This window comes from Aethalodelphis obliquidens, unplaced genomic scaffold (genome assembly GCF_003676395.1).
Source record: "Aethalodelphis obliquidens isolate GAN/ISIS:26980383/991018 unplaced genomic scaffold, ASM367639v1 scaffold113, whole genome shotgun sequence".
NCBI lineage: Eukaryota > Metazoa > Chordata > Mammalia > Artiodactyla > Delphinidae > Aethalodelphis > Aethalodelphis obliquidens.
The window spans coordinates 1,794,974-1,808,436 of record NW_020838057.1 but is presented as its reverse complement, the minus strand read 5'-3'; the positions used below and the strand labels follow the sequence as shown (position 1 = coordinate 1,808,436).

At 43.4% G+C, this 13,463-nt stretch overlaps 1 pseudogene; it reads left to right on the top strand.

The window, feature by feature from the left end:
- Nucleotides 1-4,883: 4,883 nt before the first annotated feature.
- On the top strand, nt 4,884-5,164 carry LOC113615149 (protein CEBPZOS-like; annotated as a pseudogene).
- Nucleotides 5,165-13,463: the final 8,299 nt, after the last annotated feature.

The window sequence follows — 13,463 nt, the reverse complement described above, 5'->3', positions numbered from 1 at the left end:
TTTCTTCTTTTCCAGATATATGCCCAGGAGTGGGATTACATGATCATATGGCAGCTCTATTTTTAGTTTTTTAAGGAAATTCCATACTGTTTTCCACAATGTCTGGACCAATTTACATTACCACCAACAGTGTAAGAGGGTTCATTTTTCTCCACACCCTCCAGAGGAAAGTCTTTTCACGACCTATCTTTTTGAATCTATGAATGTTTTTATCTATTCAAAAAAATGAATGAAATTCGATTTTAAATTAAAATAAGTAATATTAAAAGTAAATTAAAACGGAGACACCGGCCCTTTTTCCCCAGCAGCCCCTACCATCTTCATCATGTTGATAGTTCACCATGGGAGGCCAGTGGCACTTTCTGACCCTCCATTTTGCCCAACTTTGACACAGTCAGCAGAACGAGAACTACCCTCACTTAACGAGTGTCCTTTCTTCCCCCTCCCAGGCGTGTTATTGTCTTCAAGGAAAAGACCGGCAGCCTGGGACCAAGAGAATCCAGGGGCGAGTTCCCAGTGAGACAACTGTCCCGTGCATCACCTCCAAGGCCTCCCACATCCTATACAGGTCGTGGAGAGGACCCGTAGGGACAGGTGAAAGGTGGGCATCCATGTCTGGTGCATTTACAGAATGAGAAGGGGAGGAGAATGGGCAAGAAGTCTTCAGAGGGACTTCCCTGCTGGTCCAGTGGTTAAGACTCCGCGCTCCCAGAGCAGGGGGCCCGGATTCCATCCCTGGTAGGGGCACTAAGATCCCACATGCCTAATGGCACAGCCAAAAAAAAAAAAACTGAAGAAGGCTTCAGAGGGGACCTGGGGTCAGACTGTGCATCATATATAAGCACTGTGAACAATCTACTCCTCCCCCGAGGAGAGTAGCATTCTGAACAGGAAAGCTGCATCTCAGACCTGCCTTTTAGGAAGATTACTTGGGCTGCCCGAACGGATTGGCTGGGGTGATAAGCCCCAGATTTCTCTCCTTCCCATTCCACGTCTATATTTTCCCCCATATTAACCTTATTGCCTATGTGATTCCCTCCTTAACTTTTTTTTTTAAATTTTAATGGACTCCCTGCTTCTTCAAATTGAAATAGTCTTAGTGAAGATAACTTTTTTAAATTGAAGTATAGTTGATTTACAATATTGTGCTAGTTTCAGGTGTGCAACTAAGTGATTTGGTTATACATGTATATGTATATATCTATACTCTTTTTTATTTCTTTCCATTATAATTTATTACAAGATATTGAATATAGTTCCCTGTGCTATTCAGTAAATCCTTGTTGTTTATCTGTTTTATATACGTACTGTGTATATGTTAATCCCAAACTCCTAATTTATCCCTCTTCCCCAATAGTTTCTTTTTAATGTTATTTTATTTTTTATAATGTTATTTTTATGTAATGTTATGTATGTTATGTAATGTTATGTAATGTTTACGTATTTTTATGTAATGTTATTTATACAGCAGGTTCTTATTAATTATCTATTTTATACATATTAGTGTATATATGTCAATCCCAATCTCCCAATTCATCCCACCACCACCCCCCCTCCCACTTTCCCCCTTTGGTGTCCACAGTTTTTTCTTCTACATCTGTGTCTCTATTTCTGCCTTGCAAACCTGTTCATCTGTACCATTTTTCTAGATTCCACATATATGCGTTAATATACAATATTTGTTTTTCTCTTTCTGACTTACTTCATTCTGTATGACAGTCTCTAGGTCCATCGGCGTCTCTACAAATGACCCAGTTTCATTCCTTTTAATGGCTGAGGAATATTCCATTGTATATATGTACCACAACTTCTTTATCCATTCGTCTGTTGATGGGCGTTTAGGTTGCTTCCATGACCTGGCTATTGTAAATGGTGCTGCAATGAACATTGGGGTGCATGTATCTTTTTTTTTTTTTTTTTTTTTGCTCTATGCGGGCCTCTCACTGTGTGGCTTCTCCCACTGCAGAGCACAGGCTCCGGACGCACAGGCTCAGCGGCCATGGCTCACGGGCCCAGCCGTTCCGCGGCATGTGGGATCCTCCCGGACCGGGGCGCGAACCCGTGTCCCTTGCATCGGCAGGCGGACTCCCAACCACTGCGCCACCAGGGAAGCCCCTCATGTATCTTTTTGAATTATGGTTTTCTCTGGGTATATGCCCAGTAGTGGGATTGCTGGGTCATATGGTAGTTCTATTTTTAGTTTTTTAAGGAACCTCCATACTGTTCTCCATAGTGGCTGTATCAATTTACATTCCCACCAACAGTGCAGGAGGGTTCCCTTTTATCCGCACCCTCTCTAGCATTTATTGTTTGTAGATTTTCTGATGATGCCCATTCTAACCGATGTGAGGTGATACCTCATCGTGGTTTTGATTTGCATTTCTCTTATAATTAGTGATGTTGAGCAGCTTTTCATGTGCCTCTTGGCCATCAATATGTCTTCTTTGGAGAAATGTCTATTTAGATCTTCTGCCCATTTTTTGATTGGGTTGCTTGTTTTTTTTTAATATTGAGCTGCATAAGCTGTTTATATATTTTGGAGATTAATCCTTTGTCCATTGATTCGTTTGCAAATATTTTCTCCCATTCTGAGGGTTTTCTTTTCATCTTGTTTATAGTTTCCTTTGCTTTGCAAAAGCTTTTAAGTTTCATTAGGTCCCATTTGTTTATTTTTGTTTTTATATCCATTACTCTAGGAGGTGTTTATCCCTCCCCCCCAATAGTTTTTATACAGTGATGTATGTCCATTATTTCTCAATACACCTGAAAAAAATAATTTAAAATAATAATAAATAAAGATAATTTTACTATTCAGCCATAAAAAAGAATGAAATATTGCCATCTGCAACGACATGGATGGACCTAGAGATTATCATATTAAGTGAAGTAAGACAGACAAAGATAAATATCATATGATATCACTTATATGTGGGATCTTAAAAAATGATACAAATGAACTTATCTATGAAACAGAAAGAGATTCACAGACATAGAGAACAGACTTGTGGTTGCCAAGGGGGAAGGGAAGTGGAGGCGGGAAGGATTTGGAGTTTGGGATTAGCAGATGCAAACTACTATGTATAGGATGGATAAACAACAAGGTCCTACTGTACAGCACAGAGAACTATATTCAATATCCTGGGATAAACCATCACGGAAAAGAATATGAAAAGGAATGTATATATAAGTATAACAGAATCAGTTAGCTGTACACCTGAAACTAACACAACATTGTAAATCAACTATAGTCCAATAAAATAATTTTTTTAAAAATAAGGGTAATTTTATATTCACCCTTGGAAATGATCAGTGAGAGATTGCTCTGACGGGATTCGATGCTCCCTCTAGATTGAGGGAGCAGCACGTGCAAAGGCCCTGGGGTAGGAACATATGTGGTCTGTCCAGGGAGCAGCAGGAAGGCTGGTGCAGGTGGAATCAAGGAGGTGAAAAGAGTGGTGAGACATGGGGAGGGCGTGGACGTGGGCCACGGCAAGGAGAGGGGCCGCTGCCCTTCGTGAAACAAGAAATTTGGGTGGGTTTCTAGCAGGGGAATAACATCAGTTTTGCATTTACGCAGGAGCCCTCTGGCTATGTCATGGAGGTGAAGCTGCAGAGCAGAAGCCAGAAGACTTGTGGGGTCACCGCCCCGCCCCTCCCCCGCCTCCCACCTCACCAGCATTCTTCTCACATGTAACTTCCTTTGGTCTCGGAAGAAGGTACAGGTTTGAACTAAAGCGTCCGCTCAGCCCTCAGAAGAAACGTGTTTCCATGAGGCTGCACCATGGTCCTCAACCAGGGTGGCTGTGCCCCCAGGAAACATTTGGAAATATCTGGAGACACTTTTGGTTGTCACGATGGGGGCGGGGGGAGGAGTTCTGCTGGCATCTGGTGGGTAGAAACCAGGGATGCTGCTCAACACCCTACAGTGCATGGGACGGGCTGCCACAGCAGGGAAAGGTTCCGTTCAAAATGGCAATAGTGCCCAGGTCGGGACGGGCTGCCGCAGCAGGGAACGATTCCGTTAAGAATGGCAATAGTGCCCAGGCCGAGGGTCTCCTTGCCCTTTATTTGAGGTTCGTGTGTGTGCATGTGTGCCTCTGTGTGCGTGTGTGTGATGACATTGTCCATATATACCTTACATGGAATGTCTGCATCCCAGCTCCACCAACTGGCTGTGTGCCCTTAGGCCAGTTACTTAACTCTCTGGGGCTGGGTCGCCACATTTTAAAATCAGGGATCATCAAATTACCTGCCTCACATGGTTGTTGGGAAGTGTAGTTAATATGGAAAGTGCTTGTAAACAGGCCCTGGCCCAGAGAGGGTATTCAACAAGTGGTAATCATTAGTTACCATCACTTTTCTCAATATTGATCTAGTCAGGAGATAGGTGTTACTAGCCTGGCTCTAAGGATGCTGGGTATCTTGTAGTGTCCTACTTGGTAGGACAGGGGCAACCATGCGTCCCACTAGGGGGAGGACTTGCGGCCAGACCACCATGGGGGTGGGGGGATCCTGACCCTCCTGGGAAGATGGATCATATGACATGTAGTCTAAGGAGAGCACGGCAGTCAACAGCTGAGGCTCAGGAATTAGCGCTTCTATCTTAAATCCAGGTTCTGCTCCACCCTGGCATTTGGACCTCCAATAACAAGTTAACTCCTCTGTGCCTCAGTTTCCCCATGGGGAATGAAGGCCTATCCTAGTATCAACCCACTAGAGCTGCTATAAAGATCAAAGTGAGGGACTTCCCTGGTGGTCCAGCGGTTAAGAATCTGAGCTCCCAGTGCGGGGGGCCCGGGTTCAATCCCTGGTTAGGGAACTAGGTCCTGCATGCCACAAGGAAAACCCAGCGCAGCCAAATAAATAAATAAATATTATTTTAAAAAATCAAAGTGAGTGGGAGGGGTGGTGTCTGCCAGCCCTTGGGCCTCAGGATGGACCCACTGGCAAAGAAGCTCTTTAAAGGAGTTTTAGTAGCTGAACTTGTAGACATTTTTTGGAGCATATTTTTTTTAAAAAGATGAACACAAGGCAAGATTTCAGGCAAAACACGAGCAAGAAATTCCCCTTCATCTTGGAAGTTTATTACAAATCCAGTGAACACTCTGGAATGTATGGGATCAGAGAGCAAGATCCAGAAAAGTGGCTGAACAGCAAAAATTAGGAACTTGCCATCGATTAAAATTTCATATTTCATAGTATCAGGCAAGAATAAAATTCCAAAGTTGACATGAATATTTAAAGTTAAATGTAAACTTTAAGTCAGAGGGGGGGTTTTTTAATTTAATTTAATTTATTTTTTGGCCACACAGCCTGTGGGATCTTAGTTCCCCGACCAGGGAAGGAACCCGCATCCCCTGCATTGGAAGTGAGGGGTCTTTTTTTTAAAATTTATTTATTGGCTGCGTTGGGTCTTCGTTGCTGCATGGGGACTTTCTCTAGTTGAGGTGAGCAGGGGCTACTCTTGGTTGCTGTGCACAGGCTTCTCATTGAGGTGGCTTCTCTTGTTGCAGAGCATGGGATCTAGGCACTCGGGCTTCAGTAGTTGCAGCACATGGGCTCAGTAGTTGTGGCTCACGGGCTTCAGTAGTTGTGGCTCACGGGCTTCAGTAGTTGTGGCTCGTGGGCTTCAGTAGTTGTGGCATGCAGGCTCTAGAGCACAGGCTCCGTAGCTATGGCGCACGGGCCTAGCTGCTCCACGGCATGTGGGATCTTCCCAGACCAGGGATCAAAGCCGTGTCCCCTGTATTGTCAGGTGGATTCTTAACCACTGCACCACCCAGGGAGTCCCGGAAGTGTGGAGTCTTAACCACTGGACCGCCAGGGAAGTCCCTAGAGGTTTCATTCTTTGGACTAACTGTGAAGAAACTGATGGAAAGTTTGTATATTATGTTGTAAATAGAGTTTTCTTTACTACTCAAAATAAAATGGTTCTCCTTAAAAAAAAAAAAACCTCCCTTGTAATTCTGAATATATAAACCTTTCAAAATGGATAAAATAGTGAAACATCTATTTTTAATATTTATTACATTGTTTTCTTTTCCACTGTAGTTTATTACAAGATATTGAATATAGTTCCCTGCATTATACAGTAAGACCTTATTGTTTATCTAATTTATCCCCCACCTCCTTTCCCCTTTGGTACCGTGGGTTTGTTTTCTATGTCTGTGAGTCTGTTTCTGTTTTGTAAATAAGTTCATTAATATTTATCACATTTTAACTCACACATTTAAAATAACATTATCTAAAAATATATGAACTAGAAATATTGCTTTTATCCATTTTCACATTGCCTGAAACAATATTTAAACACTACATCAATGTCTCTGGTACTACTAGAGCCATTTCGGAGTAAAATTCGTCATAAAATTCAGAAAAAACAAAAAGATCCAAGTTCAGTAAGACATCTAAAGCACACAACACACGTTAGCTATTATTATTTTTGTTGTTGTTGTTCATGAGCTGACTTTGAAGACAGGGTAAGGACGAGGCAGGTACATACAAGCGTGAAATGGAAGGAGAAACACAGCTTCGGGGATTCAGAGCACAGAGTGGGAGGTTCAGTGAGCCGGTGTCTTAGGACTGAGGTGAACACATATTGTCAAATAGCCAGCCAGAAATACCATCCTGACGGACAGTCCCACAGTGGCTGGGTTTCGCTGACCCACCCAACCCCCGATAGTTTCATCCTCCTGACCCTTTGCTCACGCTATCGGGACAACTGGATGTCGCAGGTGTTGTGTGCGATTTTCTCTAAATACGAAGAATGACGCATGCATTTTATAGGTTTACATTTCTGTCAGGATTCACCTGTTGGTCTCCATAGTCTAGATTTCACTTGAGATACCCGGGTTTTTTTTATAATTTCTAATATATTGCATAATTATTTATTTTAGTATCAATTATATGCACGTGATTCCAGAACGTTTTTTGCTTTTTAAGCACAACTTTTTTTTTTAAGGAGTGACTGTATTAGTTTGCAAGGGCTGCCATAACAAAGCACCAAAGTGTGGCTTCAACAATAGAAATTTTTTCCCTCGCAGTTCTGGAGGCCAGACGACTGAGATCAAGGTTTCAACATGGTTGGTCTCCTGAGACCTCGCTCTTTAGATTGTAGACAATTATCTTCTCCCTGTGTCCTCACATGGTCATCCCTCTGTGTGTGTCTGTGTCCAAATCTCCTCCTATTATAAGGACACTAGTCATATTGGATTAGGGCCCCGTGACCTCATTTTACTTTAATTCCCTCTGTAAAGACCCCATCTCCAAATGCAGTCACGTTCTGAGGTCCTGGGTTTAGGGCTTCAGCATCTGAATTTAGGGGAGACACAACTGGAGCTACAACAGCCCAGAACCAAGGTGGGCGAGTAGTTGTAAGATGAGGCTGGAGAGCTTGGTAAGGCCACACCTGGAGAGATATTTTAGGCCACGGCCGGTGTCTTGAATTTCACCCTGAGTGCGGTCGGGAGCCCCCAAGGACATCAGGCAAGGGAGAGCCATGGCCAGACTTGTGTCTAAGCACCATGGCTCCAGCTGCCGGTGGGGCACCGGGGCTGGACTGAAGGCCACAGGTGACCATGGGGGAATCCAGGCATGGAAACTGGACATGGCTGGGGTCAGCAGGGTGGGCGGGCCTGGGCAGAGGGGACTGAGATTTGGAGTTACCAGGCTTGGAAGTACATGCTGTCAACTGCGTCCATCCCCCTAGAGAGATGAAACACAGCACATAAGACTCCCGCCCTGCTCTTGACCATCTGTGGCCAAAAGCCTTTTCCTTTCTCAGGCCCTGCCCATTGGATGTGTTTCTCTCCAGTTGGATAGGTTTTCAAGTAACTCCGTGAGGTTCTTTTTTTTGTACTTAAAAAAATCGTGTTTGTTGTAGAAACTTTAGAAAATGCAGATGAAAATAAAGAAATAAAAACTACCTATAATCCCCAGCAGGCACAGAATCTGTTTCCAGTCCTTATTTTTCTGTTTTGTTTTTGTTTGTTTTTGCTCCTTCCCAACCACCTCTCCCTGCTTTTTTAAAATTCAGATACAGTTGATTTACCATATTATATAAGTTTCAGGTGTACAACGTAGTGATTAACAATTTTTAAAGGTTATACTCCATTTCCAGTTATTATAAAATATTGGCTATATTCCCCGTGTTGTACGATATATCCTCCTAGTTTTTTGTTTTGTACATAGTATTGGTAGTTTGTACCTGTTAATCCCCTACCCCATCTTGTCCCTCTCCGCTTCCTTCTCCCCAGTCCGCTAGTTTGTTCTCTCTATCTGTGAGCCTGTTTCTTTTTTTGTTATATTCATACGTTTGTTTTATATTTCAGATCCCACATATGAGTGATATCATACAGTGTTTGTCTTATTTCAGTAAATCCGTGCTAGTCTCATGACGCCCTCTGCTGGCCATTCTGTTCAGCGTGTGATAATGGTTTCTCCCGAGCCATCCAGCCCCCGGGGGGCCGGCACCAGCGTCCTGGGTCTCTTAAGCCCTTGAAATGTGGCTGGTGCGAATTGACATGTGCCATAACGTATAACACACACTGGATTTCCAAGACTGCGCGAGAAAAAGAATGTGAGATAGCTTGTTAACAATGGTAGTTTTTTTTAAGCATCCATAATTTTCTATATATTCAGAAACATGGACTATATTGTATTAACATTTTTTTTTTTTGGCCACACCACGCAACTTGCGGGATCTTAGTTTCCGGACCAGGGATTGAACTCGGGCCTCGGCTGTGAAAGCTCTGAGTACTAACCACTCGACCGCGAGGGAATTCCCAACAACGCTTTATACTGATTACATGTAATATTTTGAATATGTAGTTAACCCTTGAACAACACAGGAGTTAGGAGTGCTGACCCTCCGAGCAGTGGAAAATTTGAGTATAGCGAATAGTCAGCCCTCCGAAGCCAGAGTTCCTCCACATCTGTGGTTCTGCCTCTGCAGAGGTGTAGTACTGTCCTATTTACTCTTGAAAAAAGTCTGTGTGCAGGTCAGCTGTACTGGGTTAAATAAGAGCTGGCCTTAAAATTGATTTCACCTGTTCCTTTTCTATTTTTTTTCATGAAGATGCTAGGAAACTTTAAGTTATGTATGTGACTTACGTTATATTTCTTTATTTCTCATTGGTCTGGACTATTATAAATGTATGTGTATCTACCAGGGTCTCTCAGCCTTGGTACTTCTGGCATTCGGGGCCAAATCGTTCTTTGCCGTGCGGGCCATCCACGTGTGCTGTAGGATGTTGAGCAGTGTCCTTAGATGCCAGCAGCCTCACCCCTTCAGTTGTGACAGCCAAAAACACCTCCAGACATTGACAAGTTGTCCCCTGAGGAGCAAAATCACCCTCAGTTAAGAACCATTGACTTATATATTTTTAATTTATAAATATATATATTTTTTTAATATATATTTTTATATATAAAAATCTATCTATACTATATATTGAGTTTATATACATAAAACACAGCTGACCCTTGAACAACACAGGTTTGAACTGCGTGGGTCCATTTCTCCCTGGATTTTTTTCAGTAGTAACTACTACAGTACTACATGATCTGTGGTCAGCTGGATCTGTGGATACCGAGGAACCACATATATGGAGGGCTGACTCTAAGTTATATGCAGATTTTTGACTGCATGGAGAAGCAGCACCTCTAACCCCCTGCATTGTTCAAGGGCCAACAGTATTTTGATTATTAATTATTTATTATATATATTGAAATGTGTACATATATTTATGAAGTGAAAAAATATATATAAAATGCAACTACACGTGACACTTCCTGAGCCCCCATTACATGCAAGCTCTGTGTTCAGTGCTTACGTAATTTTCTCTTTCAATCCTCACAAGGACCCCAGAGGATGGGCAGTATTATTACTGCCATTTTGCAGATGAGGAAAGTGAGGCACAGAGAGGTTAAGTGACCGGCCCTGGGGTGCACAGCTAATTGACCTGGATTCAAATTCAGGCATACCATTGTGAGAGTGTGCCCCACACCCATGGGCTGACCTCTAAGAATCCAGGATCTCCAAGTATCATACAGCAATGTGACTATAGTTATAACACTGTATGGTACACTTGAAATTTTACCCTAAGAGGGTAAATCGTTAAGTGTTCTCACCACACACACACAAAGAAGAAGAAGAAGAAGAAGAAGAAGAAGAAGAAGAAGAAGAAGAAGAAGAAGAAGGGGAGGGGGAGGGGGAGGGGGAGGGGGAGGAGGAGGAGGAGGAGGAGGAAGAAGAAGAGGAAGAGGAAGAAGAAGAAGAAGGAGAAGGAGAGGAGGGCAAGGGGGAGGGGGGAGAAGGTGAAGGAAGGAAGGAGAAAGAAAGAGAAAGCAAGGAAGAAAGAAAGCAAGAAATGAAGGAAGGGAAAAGAAAAAAACAGTAACTGTGAGGTGGTGGATATGTTAATTAACTTGATTGTGATGGTTATTTCCCAATACATACTTGCATCAAATCATCATGTTGTACAACTTAAATGTATACATTTTAATTTGTCAATTATACTGCAATAAAGCTCAAACAAACAAAAAGACCCCAGGATCTCCATCGGGGGGGTAAACGAGCCCACCCATCGCTGTCCTGGGATCTGAGCCCTCTTGGTGGGAAGGAGTGTGAAGGAGGAGGAGCCAGGATTACAACTTTTTTTTTTTTGCGGTACGCGGGCCTCTCACTGTTGTGGCCTCTCCCGTTGCGGAGCACAGGCTCTGGACGCGCAGGCTCAGCGGCCATGGCTCACGGGCCCAACCGCTCCGCGGCATGTGGGATCTTCCCGGACCGGGGCATGAACCCGCGTCCCCTGCATTGGCAGGCGGACTCTCAACCACTGCGCCACCAGGGAAGCCCCAGGATTACAACTTTTACCCCCTCGGGGGCCATAAGAATCCAGAAACGATGCTCCATTCCAGTCATCTCCTATGAGACTGTGGTATAACAGGAAAGCACAGAGTCATCCATCCATTTGTCCGCCCAAGTCTGGTTATCTGCGCTGCAGCCCTACTGTGGGCCAGGCACTGCCCAAGACTCTGAGGGTCCCCAGGTCACTAGGGTAGCACAGCTCTGCTCACAGAGATCCTGTGACCCTGCACAGGAGAGAGGACAGTACTGCGCAAGCACAGACAAAACAAGACCGCAGACACAGCTCATTTGGAGAAAATATGACAGGTGGAAAATGATTGGGGTGTGATTCTGGAAGATTCTAGAAACATTTTTTTCTAAGCTAGAACCTCATGAACTGTGAAGCTTGTCTCCATTGTGGGAGAGGGGTCCAGAGTTGGGGGTGGGGGAGAAGCCACTTGCTCAGACCCCCCTTCTCAGTATCCCCCCACATGGACCCCCCATCTTGGAGTCCAGGGGAGGGTTTGAATACGCACGTACACACCGTACACACCGTCTGACTGCTGTGCCTGGAAAATTCCAAGCTCCGTGGCCCCACTTGCTCCCGTCGCAGCCCCCTCCTCTTCCCTGGCTGGCTGCGGTTTCCATAACAACGGATGTCGCCAGCCGACAGCTCTTGCGGCTGATAACCAGCCACCTGGTGGGGGGTGAGGGGAAGGGGAGGATGGGGCAAGGTCTCCCCATTGGTAGTCTGCTCACGACTTTAATGCAATTAAAGTGCATCTTCAGACAGGGGGTCTTTGCAGAAGAGAGGTGGGGGGAGTTTATGCCGCTGTTAGAAATCCCAAGCCGCCCGAAAGCCAGCGATACCATCAACCCCAGCTGCTCTCCAACGTGTTCATTCATTCGTTAAACCTCTTATTCATTCCACAAATATTGATTGGATTAAATAGATGATGAACATAGATAATTCTATTGACACATTAATTCTATACCTAGTTTAAGCTCCAGGTTTTGTTCTAGGGATACGGTGGAGGATGAAGAAAAAGCCCCAGTGCCTCCTTTAATGATGTTTAGGGCTGCATCTTAGATGCGGTGGTACGAACATGGAAATAATATATCGTATGACGGCAGGCATTGAGTTCCAGGAAGACAAAGCTACCAGTATTATTTTCAAGTTAGTTTTTTTTTTCTTTTTAATGGTAGCACATTTTATTATTTTTTAAATTTTTAATTGAAGCATAGTTGATTTACAATATTGTGTTAGTTTCTGGTGTACAGCACAGTGATTCAGTTATATACATATATATATATATATATATTCTTTTTCAGATTCTTTTCCATTACAGAATTGAATATAGTTCCCTGTGCTATACAGTAGGTCCTTATTGGTTATCTATTTTATATATAGTGTAGTGTGTATCTGCTAGTCCCAAACTCCTAATTTATCCCTCCCCCACTTTCCCCTTTGGTAACCATAAATTTGTTTTCTATGTCTGTGAATCTTCTGTTTTGTAAATAAGTTCATTTGTATCATTTTTTAAGGTTCCACATATAAGTGATAGCATATGACATTTGTCTCTGACTTACTTCACTTAGTATGATAATCTCTAGGTCCATCCATGTTGCTGCAAATGGCATTATTTCATTCTTTTTTATGGCTAAATAGTATTCCATTGTATATATGGACCACATCTTCTTTATCCATTCATCTTCGATGGACATTTAGGTTGCTTCAATAATAGTACATTTTAAATAGTGGTTACATATTAACTCTGTGGACTTAATAATCTTACGGGAAATATTGTGTAGTGAAAACTCGACCTTCCCGCCAGTCCCAAGCCACCCTGTACCCTTCGTGGGATGTGGAACATCATCTTTAATGAGTCATTGTAAGCACATCACATTGGCAGCCCCCCCCCCTTTAAAAACAGAATAGTAACTTTTGCACCCATTTTTCTGCAACTTGCTATTTCCTGCTTAATGTGAAGACAGCAAAGCTTGGTGGCTAAAAGCATGGATTGAACCCAGCTGTCTACATTTGACTCCCAGCTTCTTCACTTTTTACTGTGGGGCTCTGGGCTTCACCTCTTGGGGCCTCCGTTTCCCCAGTTCTAAAACAGGGATTGTGGTGAGGGTTGAAAGAAAAGCAGCTGGAGTGGTGCCTGTAATATCCATACACACATTAAATAAAATAGATAACTCTTGGAGATCTTTCTATGCCAGGACTTCAGCAGATTACTCATTTTTCATACAAAGTATCCCACTGTATGGCTGTCCCACAATATCTAACCATGGGTTTTGAGGTTGTGTCCACTCCTCTGTTATAACTAACGATGCGGCGGAGAATTCCCATACACCCGTGCTATTACAGGCGTGTACAAGTGCATCTGTGCAATATACTGCTGGAAGCGGATACAAGCCTTCAGATTTTGCACTGATAATGCCAAATCGCCCACCATAAAGACCGTGCCCATTTACCAGCCCAACACCAATGTATAAGTATTGAAGCGGCACTGAAATTCTGGGAGAATTCAACACAGAAACATGGTTTTCCAATTTCTCTTGAAAATTCAGAAGATCTAGCATCGAGACTGGGCTCGATGTCACCCGT